Genomic DNA, 17,311 nt, shown 5'->3' with positions numbered 1-17,311 from the left:
GCTGCAGTCACAGACAGGATGCAGAAGTATTCCCAGCCAGAAATCCGATCCTTCAGCTTCCTGCACTGAGGTGCCTCTTCTGTGCAGTGTATGGGAAAGCTGCACCCAGAGCCATGCTTCTCTGCCTCGGCGCTTCCCACCATGTGAGCTGCACTCACAACTTCCGAGCAGCTAAGCACGGTCTTCCTCCCCACTGCTTTCCTGTCGGCCTCGGAAGGGAGGTGAGAAGGGACAAACAGCTGCTGTGTGGGCGTGGCCCTGCTGATTTGTGCACGGAGATCTCTCTGCCTGAGCTCTGGGGGTTTCCGACTTGATATCTGTGTAGCCCCAGCGGCGTGAGAGACCTCCGTGCAGGGGGCGCAGCTGTTGTCCCTCCATGCGGTCTGGCCACTGTAATGCCGCTGCCACTCTTGTCACCAGACTCCTCTCTGTAGCCGCCCGCTGGCTGCAAACACTCATGACAGGCAGCAGTGTGCAAAGCGGGCGGCTGAGGATGGAACTACGGACGGTCTTTTGCAACGTGGGGATAGGAAATGGCACAGGCGGCTCCCCACCCGCCCCAAACATTCTGGCGCCCTAGGAACCTGCCTTGGGGGCCTTTCCCTAAATCCGGCCCTGACTGTAAATAGTTAGTGCCCTGCAATAGGACTGTGCACAGTCCTGTCTAGACTTGATTTAGGTTCTCTATGACAATGGCAATTCCTTACTCAGTGCGTCAGAAGAGTCAGGGGATAATCATCTGTGCAAACTACCATTTGCTAGCACATGAGCAAAGAACTGCTTTGTTGAAAGAAAAGTGTTGCTGACATTTAATCGCTGGAGAGAGTGAAACAAGTGATCCTTTGCTGGTGATGTTATGCTAGTAAATGAAAGTTCATTGGGATGATTCCATCTTGTCAGTGCTTATGTGGAGCAGGTAATAACCTGAGAGACATTGGGCTTATTTTGGGGGGTTGGGGGTATAATAAATACTGCCATTAAAGTCTGAAGTTTGCAATTTTACTATTTATGATCATTACAAAAGACTTTATTGTTCAGAATGTTTTAAAGATTCTGCATTCTGTATTTATAAACATGCATGCTTCTCACTTTTACAATCCTGCAGCAGTAATATGATCATTTCCATCATACTTCTGTTGCAGTGACCTAAACATTTCCTGTGTGAACCTCTTTGCTTTGCTGAACTGAATAATTATCAGCTGCAGTCCCAGGCTCTAGCAGTGCATTGCATAGCTGTCCTATCCTTCATTTCTGCTTGGTTAACTCGCTTTGAATTTGTACACAGAGCTTTTCCTGTCATTTTCTCTCAGATCTGTTTCGCTTTCTCTGTACTTTATTGTTTGTATGGCTGCGTGACAAGAGCACCATAAGTCTAATGGTGAAAATAATACAAGGGCATGCATTCAGTTCAATGATAACTATAAAGTAAATAAATAAATGCTGTACAAAAATTAAGAAAGTTATTCAGAGGAGAGAAGTTCTATTAAAAAGAACAAGCAATGAATGATGAATACAGTATATTAAAGATGCAAAATATTTAAGGAGAACCCTGGACGGAATTTTTAAATCTTAATAGGACACAGAGACATGTTCTGTGCACAATGAGAATGCCTCTGTGTCCTTCTGCTGCCACTGCCAGTCCCCCTTCCCCCCCGGGCTCTGCTGTCCCCCCTGATAAACGTGCATGCATTCCCTGCTAATCCCCGCCCACTGCTCTTGACGCCAGTTGGCGTTAGGTGGTTCTGGAGCTGCCATTTTCCCGCTGCCGATCGGCATTAGGCGGTCGGGAGGGGGTAAGGGCCCGTTTCCACTAGTGCGACGCGATTTCGCCGGCATTCCGACGCTTGTAAAAACGCATGTGGGTGCGATTCCGCATGCGTTTTACCCGCGATTTCGCGTGCGATTTCGCATGGCAGGGTTTAACCATGACACTGCCAGAGCAAAATAACATTGAGAAGGGTGCGAAATCGCATGCGAAATCGCGGGTAAAAACGCATGTAACAAACGCATGCGTTTTTACTATTAAATACATTAGCGGCGATTCGCACGGATTCCCGACGCAGGCGAATTCTGCGGGTCCCGCCGTGCAGATTTGGCCCGCCGCCAAATCGCTCCCGCACGCCGCACAGGTGGAAACAGCCCCATCCACTAACATTAACTATGCGAATCCGCATGCAGTGCCCGCATGCGGATTCGCCCTAGTGGAAACGAGCCCTTAAAGGACACCTGAAGTGAACAGGGACAGATCTAGACCAAGTTGCCCCAAGTTGCGCCTGGGGCAAGGTCAGGTTTTGGCGCCTAAACTGCTATTCCCCATCCAAATTTTTCCGCCTTTTTAAGAATTCAACAAACTGCGCCTGGGGCAAGAGACCCGCTTGCCCCCCCCTAGATCCGTCCCTGGAAGTGAAAGTATATGGAAGCTGCCATATTAATTTTCTTTTAAACCATAACAGTTGCCTGGCATCCTGCTGGCTTTTCATGCATTAAAAGTGTCTAAATCACACACCAGAAAAAAGCATGCAGCTAATCAAGTCAAACGTTAGTCAAACATCTGATCTGCATGCCTGTTCAGGGTCTATGGCTAAAACTATTAGAGGCAGATGATCAGCAGGACAACCAGACAAACAGCATTGCTTAGAACGAAATGAATATGGCAACCTCCATATATCCCTCTCACTGCAAGTATCCTTTAAGTTAGGTGGATGTATTCCAAATAGATGGGGAAAGTTATGTTAAAAGAAAAGTTATGGGAAAAAAAGTTATTCACTCCTCTAAGAAGAGAGAATGTTCTGGATCCCTTAGAGCCTTCCCAGAAATATCCACATCCTAGTGTTCCACCACCTGGCACCAGTGTCCAGCATCTGGCTTTAACCACTTGAGGGCCGCGGTGTTAAACCCCCCCCCCCCCTTAAGACCAGACCATTTTTCTTCAATTGGGCCACTGCAGCGTTAAGGGCTGGCTGCAAGGCCGCACAACTCAGCACACAAGTGGCCCTCCACCCCCCCCCTTTTTCTCCCCACCAACAGAGCTTTCTGTTGGTGGGGTCTGATCACTCCCGACTCCTGAGCTGTTTGTTATTTTTTTTTTTTTTTCATAAATATTTTTTGTATTTATTTTTAAATAAATGCACTCTTTTTTTCCCCCCAGGTCCCTCTCTCCCTCCCTCTGCCTGCCTGTCACAGCGATGGGCGGTGATAGGCTTCAGCCTATCATTTATCACCTAGGCTTCAGCCTATCACCGCTGATCACTTCTATGTCCCCCAGGGTGACAGCCGTGTCACACGGCTGTCCCCAGTACAACGCTGCTTTAGATCGCAGTGCTGTACAGCCTAATTAGATGGCGGTTTCGCCATCTAACAGTGGTGATCACCAATGGGAGGCTGAAGGCAGAGTGGAGCTCCGCTTTCCAAGCGGAGTGATCTCCTACTAGCCCCATAGAAGGCCGTTCATGCCAATCTGCATGGAGCGGTCCTGGGTCAGCCGCCCTGTTCATGCCAATTAGTGTGGAGTGGTCAGAAAATGGTTAATGTAGAAGAAGCCTTTAGGTCTCCTCAGAAGGCTACGAGGTCTCTGAGTTACCTCCAAAGATGAGTGGCTCTATACTTCCTCTGCAGAGGTACTGTGAGTACTTTTGTAGCGTTCCAAGGAGACCCAAAGATGCAGCCGGAGGGTAATTTGAAAGGGGGCCTGGCGGTGGAACAAGGGGACTTAGAGAGGACTTGGAAGGGATGCAGAATGTACTAATGTTAGTGCTATGCTTCCATTTTGCAAAAAGTATCCACCTATGTATCAACAGTATATTTTACTCTGTTAATCTTGGCTTTTTATTATTATTAACTTGATGTGAGTGACTAATGATCTTGAGCTATCCAATCAAAATGCAGCAAGGAATAAACAGCAATACTGCTAATATGTTCTGTAAACTTTTTGTGTTCTCATGGGCTAACATATCATGCACCAGCTTAACACCAAGGGATGTCCTCAGTGTTGGATTGTAATAAAGATTAAAATAATTATGTAAAGCAGGCCATAGAAGATTCAAGAAGTTTGAACATTCAGATCCAGACGATGACATGGCAAACTTTCTTCCTACATTTGTGACTCAGTGTGGAATTTTCAGCATCATTAAATAGAACTTAAAATAAAGCTAAGATATTGAAAAGTCTATTTTTTGTGACTTACTCCTGTGAGTTTTCAGTGCATTAGCAAATTGTGCAATCACAGACAGCTTTTCGGAAATGATTGCTAGCAATGTATACCAGATCGTGAACAAATCACCTAATGGACTAAGCTAGTACCCATTCCATCGTGTGCATATTGCAATGGGAAATAAGCTATGTAATTGTCATTTCCTTACACATCACTGTTCATGCCTTGGGAATGTAAGAGCATAGGAGAAACCAAATATTTCTTAACTAACAAACATATGTTTACAGTATGCGTATATACCTTATGTTTAATTATGTTTTCGATAAATCCGAAGAAGGTTACCTTCAGAGTGTGGGCCATAAGCACTCTCAGGTCAAGTATATTGCTTCAAAAAGGGTGCAGAGGAAAAAAGGGCACTCGGTGAAGCCGGAAGTTAGGAAATTACATCTAAACTTAACCTCTTGAGGACTGCAGGGCTAAACCCCCCTAGTGACCAGGCCATTTTTAGTAAAATTGTCCACTGCAGCTTTAAGGCCAAGCTGCAGGGCCGCACAACACTGCACACAAGTGATTCCCCCCCCCTTTCTCCCCACCAACAGAGCTCTCTGTTGGTGGGGTCTGATCGCTCCCCCATGTTTGTTTTTTTTATAATAAATATTATTGTTTTTGTTTTTTTAATAAAAATCCCTGTTTCTTTAAAACCCTTCCCTCCCTCCCTCCCTCCCTCCCTCCCCACAGTCAGCCAATTACGGCGATCGGCTGTCATAGGCTTCTGCCTATGAGAGCCGATCTCTCTCTTGTCCCCCAGGGGGACAGCTGTGTCACACGGCTGTCCCCAGTGCAGCGCTGCTGCTGATCGCAGCGCTGCACAGTGTAAATAGACGGCGTGATCGACGTCTAACAGTCTCCCGAGCGGCAATAGCCGCTCGGAGACTGAAGAGGGGGCGGAGCTCCGCCCTCCGAGCATGAGAGATCTCATGCAAATTACAGCCCCAGGTCTTTACGCCAATCGGCGTTAGGCGGTCCTGGGGCTGCCGCCACAGCCACGCCCATCGGCGTGACGTGGTCGGAAAAAGGTTAACCCTCAGTCTGAAACCTCCCCCCATGGCTAACCTTAACACCCCCCCCCCCCCACACACACACGGCTAATCTTAACCACCACCACTCCCCAGGGCTAACCTCAACTACTCCACCCATGGCTAACCTTAACACCCCCCCCCCCCCCATGGCTAACCTTAACCACCACCCCCATGCGCACATTTTCGTGATGCCACTGGTACAGTCATGAGTTCCCATTAAATGGATTTGTTTAAATGATAATCATTCTTTGATTGTCTTACTGTTAAAAAATCAAGCAAACAAACATTATCTTTTTGTATTACAAAGTTGTAAATTAGGATAGGAGCCCTCTCCATTCAATCTCCTCTTACTATAAGTCTTCCTATGTATGAATGGAGCAATTCTGTGCTGGACCTTTTTTGCGCCTTTAACACTTGTTTTACTTTATATTCTTGTTGCCCTTATTTTATGTCATAATGCTTTAACTTTAACCACTTGAGGACCGCAGTGTTAAACCCCCCCTAAAGACCAGGCCTTTTTATTGTTAATTGGCACCAGTGCACCAGTAGAGTTGAACTGCCACTCAGGCAAGGAGGAGAAGGAGGAGGACAACAGCGAAGAGGATGTAGCAGGAGGAGAGGAGGTGGCAGCATGCCTGCCTGCAAGCTGTGGAGGTGTCACTATGTCCGCTGCACAGCCACGTACTCCCTGCTTGCCAGCAGTCACCAGGTTGACCCAATGGGCTGTGTAAGTAATGTACCTGCCCTTACCGTGCTTTGCAGGCAAGGCATCCGTGGTCAGATGGACCCTTGACCCAACGCTGTGTGCCAGAAATGACACCACTTCGCCTCTCAACTTCATGGTACAGTTTGGGTATTGCCTTTTTGGAGAAATAATTGCGGTCTGGTATCTTCCACTGCAGTGTCCCAATGGCCACAAACTTTCTGAAGGCATCAGAGTCCACCAGCTGGTATGGTAACAGCTGGCGAGCTAACAGTCCCGCCAAGCTAGCTGTGAGACGCTGGGCAAGGGGGTGACTGGCAGACATTGGCTTCTTCCGCTCAAAGATTGCCCTCACGGACACCTGGCTGCTGCTGTGGGCAGAGGAGCAGGGACCGCTCAAGGTGAGAGGCGGAGTGGAGGAGGGTGGCTGTAATTGTGAATGTGCAAGGGAGAAAGCTGCTGAAGATGATGCACCTGAAGGATGAAGAGGAGAAGGAGGGTGGCTTTTCTTTTGTGTGCTGCTTTTCCTCAAGTGGTCTTCCCATTGCAGTTTGTGCCTTTTTAGCATGTGCATTCGTAAGGGAGTTTTCCCTACGTGGGTGTTGGCCTTTCCACGGCTCAATTTTTGGTGGCAGAGAGTACAGATGGCATTGCTCTGATCTTTGGCATACACGCTAAAAAATTTCCACACCGCTGAGCCACCCTGGGGTGTGGGCACTATGGTGGCGTCAGCAGCTGACGTTTAAGGGCATGTTGGCTGGCTGTACATAGGTGGCGATACATGGTGCCGAACACTGCCACCAGCTGTTTATGATGATGAGCTCCCCCTGCTTCTTTCAGCAACTCGTCTCCTCCTACTCCTCTTTGACTCCCCCTCTGAACTGTCCCCTTGGTCATCGTGTCTCTTAGGATCCCACGTGGCATCCATGGCAGTATCATCATCATAATCATCCTTCAAAGCTTTGCTTGTATCAGACACTTCCAAAACTGCACAGGTACTTCATCATCCTCCTCCTCCTCACACCTTATGTCCATAGTGTTGCCTAACTCAGACATATGAGGTGGTGTAACTTGCTTAGCGCCTTCATCTTGTTGTAAAAATAATGGCTGTGAATCAGAGATTTCCCCACCAAATAACTCCTGCGAAGTGTCAAATGTAGCGGATGTGGTACTTGGCGTAGTGCTGGTGGATGCGGAAGATGAGGTGTTCTGTGTTAAATAGTCAACCACGTCCTGACAATCTTGGGAGTTGAAGGGACGTGCCTTCTTCTGAGCACTGTACTTTGGTCTAGCGCCACACAAAATCACGTCAGCACAACTTCGAACAGACCTGCCGGGTGGCCTGCCTCTGGGTCTGCCTCTGCCTGTTGTTTTGTCCATATCGGGGGGGAAGTAGTGAAAGGTATGCACTGACTTGACTAATACAATGTGCAGTCACACATGTGCAGTGAAAGGTAGCAGTGACTGGTATTACAATACAATGTGCAGCTGTCACACAGGTGCAGTTAACAGGTATGCACGGACTGGTATACTAAACAGCGTGCGGTCACACAGGTGCAGTGAACAGGTATGCAGGGATTGGTATTACAAATGTGCAGCTGTCACACACAGGTACCGTGAACAGGTGCAATGACTGGTGGTATATTACACTGCTTGCGCTCACGTAGGTAGCTAGGTAGGTGCACTGAACAGTGAACAGGTGCAGTGATTGGAATTACAAATGTGCAGCTGTCACACACAGGTACTGTGAACAGGTGCAATGACTGGTGGTATATTACACTGCTTGCGCTCACGTAGGTGCACTGAACAGGTTACAGGTATGCACTGCAGTGATTGGAATTACAAATGTACACCTGTCACACACACACACAGGTACCGTGAACAGGTGCAATGACTGGTGGTATTAACAATGTGTGCACTCATGTAGGTAGGTAGGTAGGTGCACGGAACAGTGAACAAGTGCAGTGATTGGGATTACAAATGTGCAGCTGCCTGTTACACACACAGGTAGTCACTGAATGTGCTGGGCCTGGCAGTGGCACAGTAGGAATTACCACCAAGGGGCCAAAGGCCAGCTGCGACTGACTGGGCTGTATATAATGCAAGTGGGCCACACAAAACAAAAACAAAAATAGACCACAAGAACAAGATTAGCTCTCAAAAGAGCTGTTGAGGGGTGTTTTTTTAGCAATGAGAATAAGCAAGGAGCAAGCTAACAAGCCTACAAGAGCCTAACTAAGCTTTCCCTATATCTCTCTCTGAAGCAGCTCTCCCTTCTCTAATTACTGCAGTGAACTGTCTGATGCTGCCTGCCTTTTATAAGGGGGGTGGGGCTCCAGGAGGGAGTGTAGCCTCCGCATGGCCGAGAGCAGGACTCTGGGGTTGTGGAGGCGGGGCACGCATGGCTGTCTCTCTCGCATCTATTTCCTGGAGAGAGCCGACAGCCGGAAAAGAAGGCTTCTAATTGGAGGGCGGGAGGAAGAGGAGGAGACTGCAGAATTCTATGCCTGCTGTAACTGTTCAGGCTTGCTGAACTGTACGGTTATAGTGGGAGATGAGCATGCTCTCTAAGGAATGAACCGAAAATTGTGAAATATATTTTTTTTGTCAGACAGCAACCTTGAAAATACGGACAGTATGGACATGACTAATTTCAAGTGATTTGTACGGATTGCCTGTCCACAGACGGACGGTTGGCAACCCTGCTAAGCATTGCTTTTTAGTAGGAGGGCTTTTTGGTCTCTTTTAGTTCCCTATACTCTCCTTGCGGTTTCGGGTTACCCCAAGCTGCTTGGTTACTGTGTTGTGGGTGAGTGACAAACAGATTGTAGAAGGAAGTTCCAGAGAAGAGGGGAAATTTAAAAGCAACCCGAGGTGTGAGACCTATAGACAATGACATATTTCTTTTCTTTTAAACAATACCAGTTGCCTGGCAGTCCCGCCAATCTTTCTTGTCAGTAATGTCTAAATCACACACGTGAAACAAGCATGCAGCTAATCTTGTCAGACTTGTCATAGACATCTGATATGAATGCTTGTTCAGGTCTATAACATAAAGTATTAGAGGCAGAGGATCAGTAGCACAGCCAGGCAATGTGCATTATGTAAGAAGAAAATAAATCTGTCAACCTCCATATTCCCCTCACCTCAGGTTCCCTTTAAGAGAAGTATTTTATGTAATTTTATTTCCAATTTCCGTTTTTCAGTTTCCAAACTCCAATTGGAAATGTTGATTTTCAATCGGAAAAGCAGAAATTTCATTTTTGCGGAATCCAAATGAGCATCCGTAGCAGAAGATATCTAGAAACACACGGACAGCAAAACATGGGGATCATGGAGAAGAAAGCTGGAGATTTTTACCATTATCCATTGATGGAATGTTGCAGACATCTCTGCAGTTTAATAGTATAAAAATGATCTTCCCAAGTTCCCATACACTTAGCAAGTGCTTCCTGTGTGATCTATTAGGCCTTATTTCCACATGCATGATTACAGGTGCATTTTAGCCATGCACAGTGATGCGATCCACAGGGACATCAGAAAGTGCACAGACTGAAATTTTTGATGCATACACTCGTGTTGTGATTCACCTCAGAATTGCAATGTATGTTTGCATGAATTTCTGTGTGTTCTTGATGGGATTCCGTTCATTATAATTTAGGGCAGCCACACAGCATTACAATTGAGGCAGCCACACAGTGTACCAGAATAATAAAGTTGAAAGCACACAGATGAAAGGCTGCAGCAGCAGCCCTGCTTGTTTCATAGAGCCTAGACAGCACATCCAGAACAACTCATAGCCCGGAAGCAGAAGGGATATGAGTCGGCAACCATATTGGATTTTTCCTGGAGCAATAATGGATAAAAAAACACTCAAAAAGGCAAACCAGAGCGGCAAAATTATCAGGTAGAGCATGTATTCTTTACAAGCTATTGACTGATATGTTTATTTTGTGTGAAACATTCAACTCTGGTTCCCTTTAAAGAAAACATTTCTTTATTACAGCTGATACAAATACTGCAATAAATCTACAGTATGTCTACTTCCTGCTTTCATGGAAGTAGACATAGGGTTAACATCCTGTGTTTACCAATTAGCTGCTATGCCATGGCAGAGGAGATTCCTGAGCTGATTCAGCTGAGAGATCAAGTTATGGTGGTGATTAGTCACAGATCAGGAGGCGTTAGACTGGCTAATCTCTCTAAATACATATAGTGGCTTGCAAAAGTTTTGAAGTTTTCCACATTTTGTCACATTACTGCCACAAACATGAATCAATTTTATCGGAATTCCACGTGAGAGACCAATACAAAGTGGTGTACATGTGAGAAGTGGAACGAAAATCATACATGATTCCAAACATTTTTTACAACTTAATAACTGCAAAGTGTGGTGTGTGTAATTATTCAGCCCCCTTCGGTCTGAGTGCAGTCAGTTGCCCATAGACATTGCCTGATGAGTGCTAATGACTAAATAGAGTGCACCTGTGCATAATCTAATGTCAGTACAAATACAGCTGCTCTTTGACGGCCTCAGAGGTTGTCTAAGAGAATCTTGGGAACAACAACACCATGAAGTCCAAAAAAACACATCAGACAGGTCAGGGATAAAGTTATTGAGAAATTTAAAGCAGGCTTAGGCTACAAAAAGATTTCCAAAGCCTTGAACATCCCATGGAGCACTGTTCAATCTATCATTCAGAAATGAAAGGAGTATGGCACAACTGTAAACCTACCAAGACAAGGCTGTCCACCTAAACCCACAGGCCGAACAAGGAGAGTGCTGATCAGAAATGCAGTCAAGAGGCCCATGGTGACTTTGGACTAGCTGCAGAGATCTACAGCTCAGGTGGGGGAATCTGTCCATAGGACAACTATTAGTCGTGCACTGCACAAAGTTGGGCTTTATGGAAGAGTGGCAAGAAGAAAGCCAATGTTAACAGAAAAGCATAAGAAGTCCCATTTGCAGTTTGCCACAAGCCCTGTGGGGGACACAGCAAACATGTGAAAGAAGGTGCCGTGGTCAGATGAGACCAAAATGGAACTTTTTGGCCAAAATGCAAAACGCTATGTGTGGCGGAAAATTAACACTGCACATCACTCTGAACACACCATCCCCACTGTCAAATATGGTGGTGGCAGCATCATGCTCGGGGGGGTGCATCTCTTCAGCAGGGACAGGGAAGCTGGTCAGAGTTGATGGGAAGATGGATGGAGCCAAATACAGGGCAATCTTGGAAGAAAACCTCTTGGAGTCTGCAAAAGACTTGAGACTGGGGCGAAGGTTCACCTTCCAACAGGACCACAACGCTAAACATAAAGCCAGGGCAACAATGGAATGGTTTAAAACAAAACATATCCATGTGTTAGAATGGCCCAGTCAAAGTCCAGATCTAAATCCAATTTAGAATCTGTGGCAAGATCTGAAAACTGTTGTTCACAAACAATGTCCATCTAATCGGACAAAGCTGGAGCTGTTTTACAAAGACGAATGGGCAAGGATTGCAGTCTCTGGATGTGCAAACCTGGTAGAGACATGCCCTATAAGACTGGCAGCTGTTATTGCAGAAAACGGTGATTCTACAAAGTATTTACTGAGGGGGCTGAATAATTACGCACACCCCACTTTGCAGTTATTGGTTTGTAAAAAAAAAATTGGAATCATGTATTATTTCCGTTCCACTTCTCAAGTGTACACCACTTTGTATTGGTCTTTCACGGGGAATTCCAATAAAATTGATTCATGTTTGTGGCAGTAATGTGACAATACTTTTGCAAGCCACTGCACTTGGTGCATTTCTCTATGCTTTCCTTGTGCAACAGTTCAGGTCCACTTTAAATGATGTCACCTTACTCATTTTTCACCTCAACTATAAGGAGATCTAAGGGATATATTGAATCTGCAGGAGACTGCTTTGAATCTGCAGGTCTGTGTGCTCTCTCTACACAGCACATTCTAAAACAAGCTGATAATGTATAGAGAGGTTCACCAATTTGTCATAACTAATTAACAGTAGATGAAAGGATATACTGTAGCTCCATGTTGTTGAACAGAATGCACGTTAAGGGTCGTGGGAAAACCTGAAAAAGTCTCAAAGATTAAAAATAAAAAAGTGAACAAAAAAGTGAACAAAAAAGGTACAATTTGTATTGGCATGTATCACAAAAAATCCACAGATGACTGCTCCCGGTAAAGTCGCCAAGTCCGCTACAAATACAAATCCAGGGGGATCCAGTCATTCGACACTTGTTTTAATCATTCCATTAATCTCTTGCATAATTTACATATAAATATTTAATGTACTGTTCAGTCAGTTATGCTAACAGTGGCAGTGTCGTTTATGAAAGCCTTGTAAAATCACTTATATACATATATAAAATGACAGGGGTAATGATATTATCTCTGTGGTGTAACCACAATTTTATTCCTTTTCTAGTTCTAGGTCTCAAAATCTCAATACAATTTAATGGTAGATCCAACTTTTCATGGATGACAAAATGATACAGGAGAACTAAACGATGATGAAGCACCTAGCGGCACTTGGGATATATCGCCGCTAAAGCAACTCATGCAGAAATAAGTACGTTAGGATTAAAAAGACACTACCATTCTAGTGTCTTCACTTACTATGACTGAACAGTCCTTTTCAAAGATACGCCAGAAATCCTATTACAGGTGACAAACCATCTTCATACAAATAAAGGATTGTAAATGTGACAGATACCATACATATATATTCACTATAGAATATCCATTATTAAAAAAAAGAATGTCAAATATTAATTCTAACCAAATTTACTTTGCATTTTCCTGGGTTAAAGACTTCCCATATTTAACTGATGCATAAGTTCAAAAGGTAAAACAATAGAATATAATAAATGTGATGGCAAAAGGGCAGCGGAAGTAGAAATAACTGCAGGTCCATTATTTTTCTCAGCATGAAACGATCCAAAAGCAGAATGCCTTTGATTTGCATAAGATTTTAAAATGACTTTGGCGATAATGTGTAAAATTAAAATGAATGTGCACCTCTTCACAGAATGATTTTTGTAGGGCCAACCCAGGAGAAATACTACTGCTGCAAAAGGTGTCCGAAGGAAGTCTTCTAGTGGCAGGAGTAAGTACCTCCCCTTTCATGTGGTTACTTTCAATGACCAATAGAGAAGCTCAGATAGGTTTATTCACTTCCATGGCACTTTACTCTATCTGCCTCAATTGTGTAAATGCTGAAAATTTAGGCATGCAATTTTCAATGAAGGTATTCTCTGATCATATAATATAGTTTTCCATAACTTGCTCTGTTTAAAAAAAAAAGTTAGCTTTCATCTGGGTATAGACTTTGAACCATATTCAGATACAGATATCCTGATCTGAGCAGTAAGTAATAAGCTCAAGTCCCCAGGCTAATTCACCTGTACTGAATGGTCAATATATACAGGAACTGTATTCCTCCTTTTGATTGTGATGGTTGTCTGGACTCCAATGCCATTCTTTCACCTGTTCAACAACTGCAGCACATAGAGTCTAAAGCTGGCCATAAACTGGCCCGATTTGCCGCCGATTCGACAGCAGATTCGATCACTGGGATCGAATCTGCTGCCAATCGTTTGCGCTAAACGCACCCGCCGATCCGATTTCCTCCAGGAATCGGATCGGTCCGTCGATCGCGCCATGTGGGTTACTTCCGTCGATCGCCCGCGGGTAGGGAGCGCGTCGCTAGCGGCGCCCAATCCGATACAGTTATACATTACCTGACGCTGGCTCCCGGGCATCTTCTCCGCGTCTTCTCCGCATCTTCTCCACGCTTCTCTCTTGCTTCCATCCCAGCGTACATTAACTTCCTGTGTCACTCCAGTGACCAGGAAGTTCAAATAGAGGGCGCTCTATTTGAACTTCATGGTCACGGAGTGACATAGTGTACGCTGGGATGCGGTGCGGGGTGCAGCGCGGAGAAGAGGACCCGCAGCCAGCTTCAGGTAATGTATGCAGAGGGGGGGGGAGACAGGCGGCAGTGGCGGCTCCACAGATTGTGATCGGTTTCAGGCTGAAATCGATTCACAATCTGTTTGCAGTAAAGGCAGCCATACGATCCCTCTCTGATCAGATTCGATCAGATAGGGATCTGTCAGCTGGTCGATCTAATGGCAAATCGACCAGTGTATGGCTACCTTAAAGGTAGCCATACATCTAGCAATGATGGGCAGATTTGACCAAGAGACACATCTATCTCTCTAATCGAATCTGATTAGATTCAATTCATTATCTATTAAAAAAAAAAAGCTCAACTCCCTACTGCCTGTGTGTGATAAAGATTGCTGGTGTGTTTTTAAGTTGTGGATATGGATTGATAAATGAGAAAATGGCTAATAAGGAGAATGAGAAGGCATTCATAAAGAGAGTTTAATACACTCCTAGATGTAATTTAGCAGGGTTTTACTGAGTTTTATTTTGATCATTAAACAGGGATGTGGGTGGCAAGAAAAAAGTCAATAGATTTGTATTTTTAACATCAAAACTGTTTTATTTTCCCTAAGATGGGGGAAAAAGGATCCGTAAGGATTCATACAGTTCAAAAAAGCATATTTAAAGCTGACCTTTTTCCTATATATTAAACCTGGTATATAAAGTATATTACATAAATCTAAATATAACAATATTTTTTTGTCAAGAAACAGTTGGCTTCATTAGTAGAAAGTCTTCCTAGAGCTTTTTTTCAGAAAATGTCCTTAGCCCAACATTTCCAGGCTATCAAAGCATCACAGGACAGGAAATGATTTAAAGATTGCCCAGCATGCTCATGGTGATCCAGAACTCCTAGGAGTGTGTAAGGGGCTGAAAGAGACCAACATCCTCCTTACTTAGATTATATTAATATCAGAAGTTTGCCTTCTGAAAACAGAAGATATTTGCAATTATTCAGGTTGAAGTGAGCCCTGAGGAATGCCACAGTGCATCACTGCTGAATATGTAAATCATCCCTTTGGTGTTCCTGTAAGCTAAACACACCTCCAAATCCGCTGGAAGGCAGTGATGTGTCAGCTTGTTAATATTACAGAGCCAAACTAATCGATCTGGAGGTTTGTTTAGCTATCAGGGACAACAAAGAGATGATTTGTTTAACCGATTCCGGCCCGACGCAGTACAAATCTACGGCGGGCAGGGGGCGCTGCGGTCCTGACCGGACATATCTTCTACGTCCCATTGACTGCATGCCCCCACCATTCCCATCGCTCCCGTGACCGTCGCGTTCAACCCGCCGAAATTCGCATGCTCTGCCGCCTCTATGACGGCAGAGCACTGTGAGCCATGCAGGAGCCGTTTTCATTGGCTCCTGGCCCTGTCTTTCATGTAAGCAGCTCCCATTGGCTTACATGGGAAAACAGGGTCAGAAGCCAATGAAAGCGGCTCCTGACCCGCTCACATGACTCTTCTGTCATAGAGACGGAAGAGTCTGTATCCTGGGGGTCCCGGCGAGCGGCGATGATGGCGGTTGCTGCGGTAAGGTGCGGCGATTCTCCGGGAATCCGTCGGGATTGGACCAGCGGTCTCTGGTCCTTAGGTGCCCGGAGACTGCTGGTCCGAAAGTGGTTAAAGAAGGCAACTTCTGGAAAAAATGGCAGCCCCAAATTTCTGGGTTGTGAATCGCACCCAAATTACCTGCTTCATTCTAATAGGTTTGAAAAGTTTAGAGAAAATCTATCAGAAGCAAACAGCCATTTAGCACAACAAAACTTCTCAAACTACAACTAATAACAAGTAAATGTGCTCATCTAACTGAATGTTTATAATGAGTGCAGCTGGCCTGCCCTGTGAAATCTTTACTAAATCATTTCTGTAGTTTAACTTTGACTTTGTCCAAGATGTGTTACATTTTAAAGCATTTTAATAAATATGCAGAAGTTTCAACCTCTTTAGTTGTTTACAACAATAGGCTACGTAAAAAGGTTTACATGAATTATTAATAATAGAAAAAATGAATTTGAGAGGATAAAAGGATGTCCTGCATAAGTGATATTTAATAAATCTTTTAATATACAGGAATGGAAATGGAATGTTTTGGCATGAAAGGCTGAATCATATCAAAGTGCTCATATTATTTTAACCCATTTTATTTCAAAACATTTTTTTTGTGCTATTTTGCAATTAAATGAATAGTTTATTGAATTTCAAAAAGAACACAGAGCTCTGCAAGTGCTTTCCTAATTTGATAAAGATATAGGCACATGCATTCACCAAATTTCCCGGCGTCATTTTTGCATGAATGCTTTAACAAGGCGAAATTCTGTTTTACATAGAATTTTTAGTAAGAGGGTTTCTTGGTCCTTTTTAACCCCTTACACACTCCTAGAAGTCCTGGTTCACCATGAGCTTGCTGGTCAATCTGTGATTCTGTTGATGAATGGAAATAGCAGGAAATCAGTCATTTGTTATCTGGGCTGGATTTCTGGAAAGGCCAAAAAGGCCATGGCCTTTGGCACTGAACAAGCAGAAAGGCAGAAGAACAGGAGGACTTGGGAAGATATAAGAGGCCACATGTCAAAGTAAATCATCTCTGCTGGTCTGAAGCTGCCTTGCTTTGCTACACATACAGCCTGCATTCCATAGCTCTGTGCATCTTCCTTACTTCCTGGTGTGTGATGAGAAAGTGCTATCTCCTAATGATCCTGGGACTTACAAGTTTCAGTTTAGTGCCAGGATCAGAGACAGAAGAATTTCTGATCCGGTAAGGTTTCCAGCACAGCACCCATTCACAGAATATCAGCTCTACTTTAGAACTCATGCTGAGCAGTCAGACAGTATAGCTGGTCAGACTCTGTTAATGACTTGAGCCCTCCATTCCTTTTTCTTTCCTCCTTAGGAGCCCTTTCTGTACTCAAGTTTAACCCCTTGCTTGCTCCTTTTAATAGTAGCAGTACTGCAGTACTGTAGTGTACCATGTTAGCCATCAGTAAAAGAATCAGCAAAAGCATTAAGTCTGAAGAAGCGTAGCAATAAAAGAAGCATTTCAATATGTATGGGTGCATCTTTTTTTTCCCCCAGCACTCCTTAGCCTTCCATTGTTATCAGATCAGCAGCAATAGATTTGGCTAACAGAATAGACATGTTAATAGGTAAACAGAAGACAGATTATCTGTTTATTTACAAAACAGAAAAGAAGCTGCAGGCTAAAAATAACTTATACAGTATTCAGCCCATATGGAGGGTAATGGGATACACTTTTCTCATTATCTAATTGCTGCATTTTGATACCTGAGCAAAAGGTCTCTGATTACTGCACAGCTGAGAGGGAGATTAACGCTGCTCTGCTACTTCACTACGGAGGGACTCACTGCTCTGACAGGAAATACAATCATTTATCAGATGAGAGAAAACATACT

The sequence above is a fragment of the Hyperolius riggenbachi genome, chromosome 1 (assembly GCF_040937935.1).
Source record: "Hyperolius riggenbachi isolate aHypRig1 chromosome 1, aHypRig1.pri, whole genome shotgun sequence".
NCBI classification, from domain to species: domain Eukaryota; kingdom Metazoa; phylum Chordata; class Amphibia; order Anura; family Hyperoliidae; genus Hyperolius; species Hyperolius riggenbachi.
The sequence above is the reverse complement of the archived record's forward strand: the minus strand, read 5'-3'. Positions refer to the sequence as shown.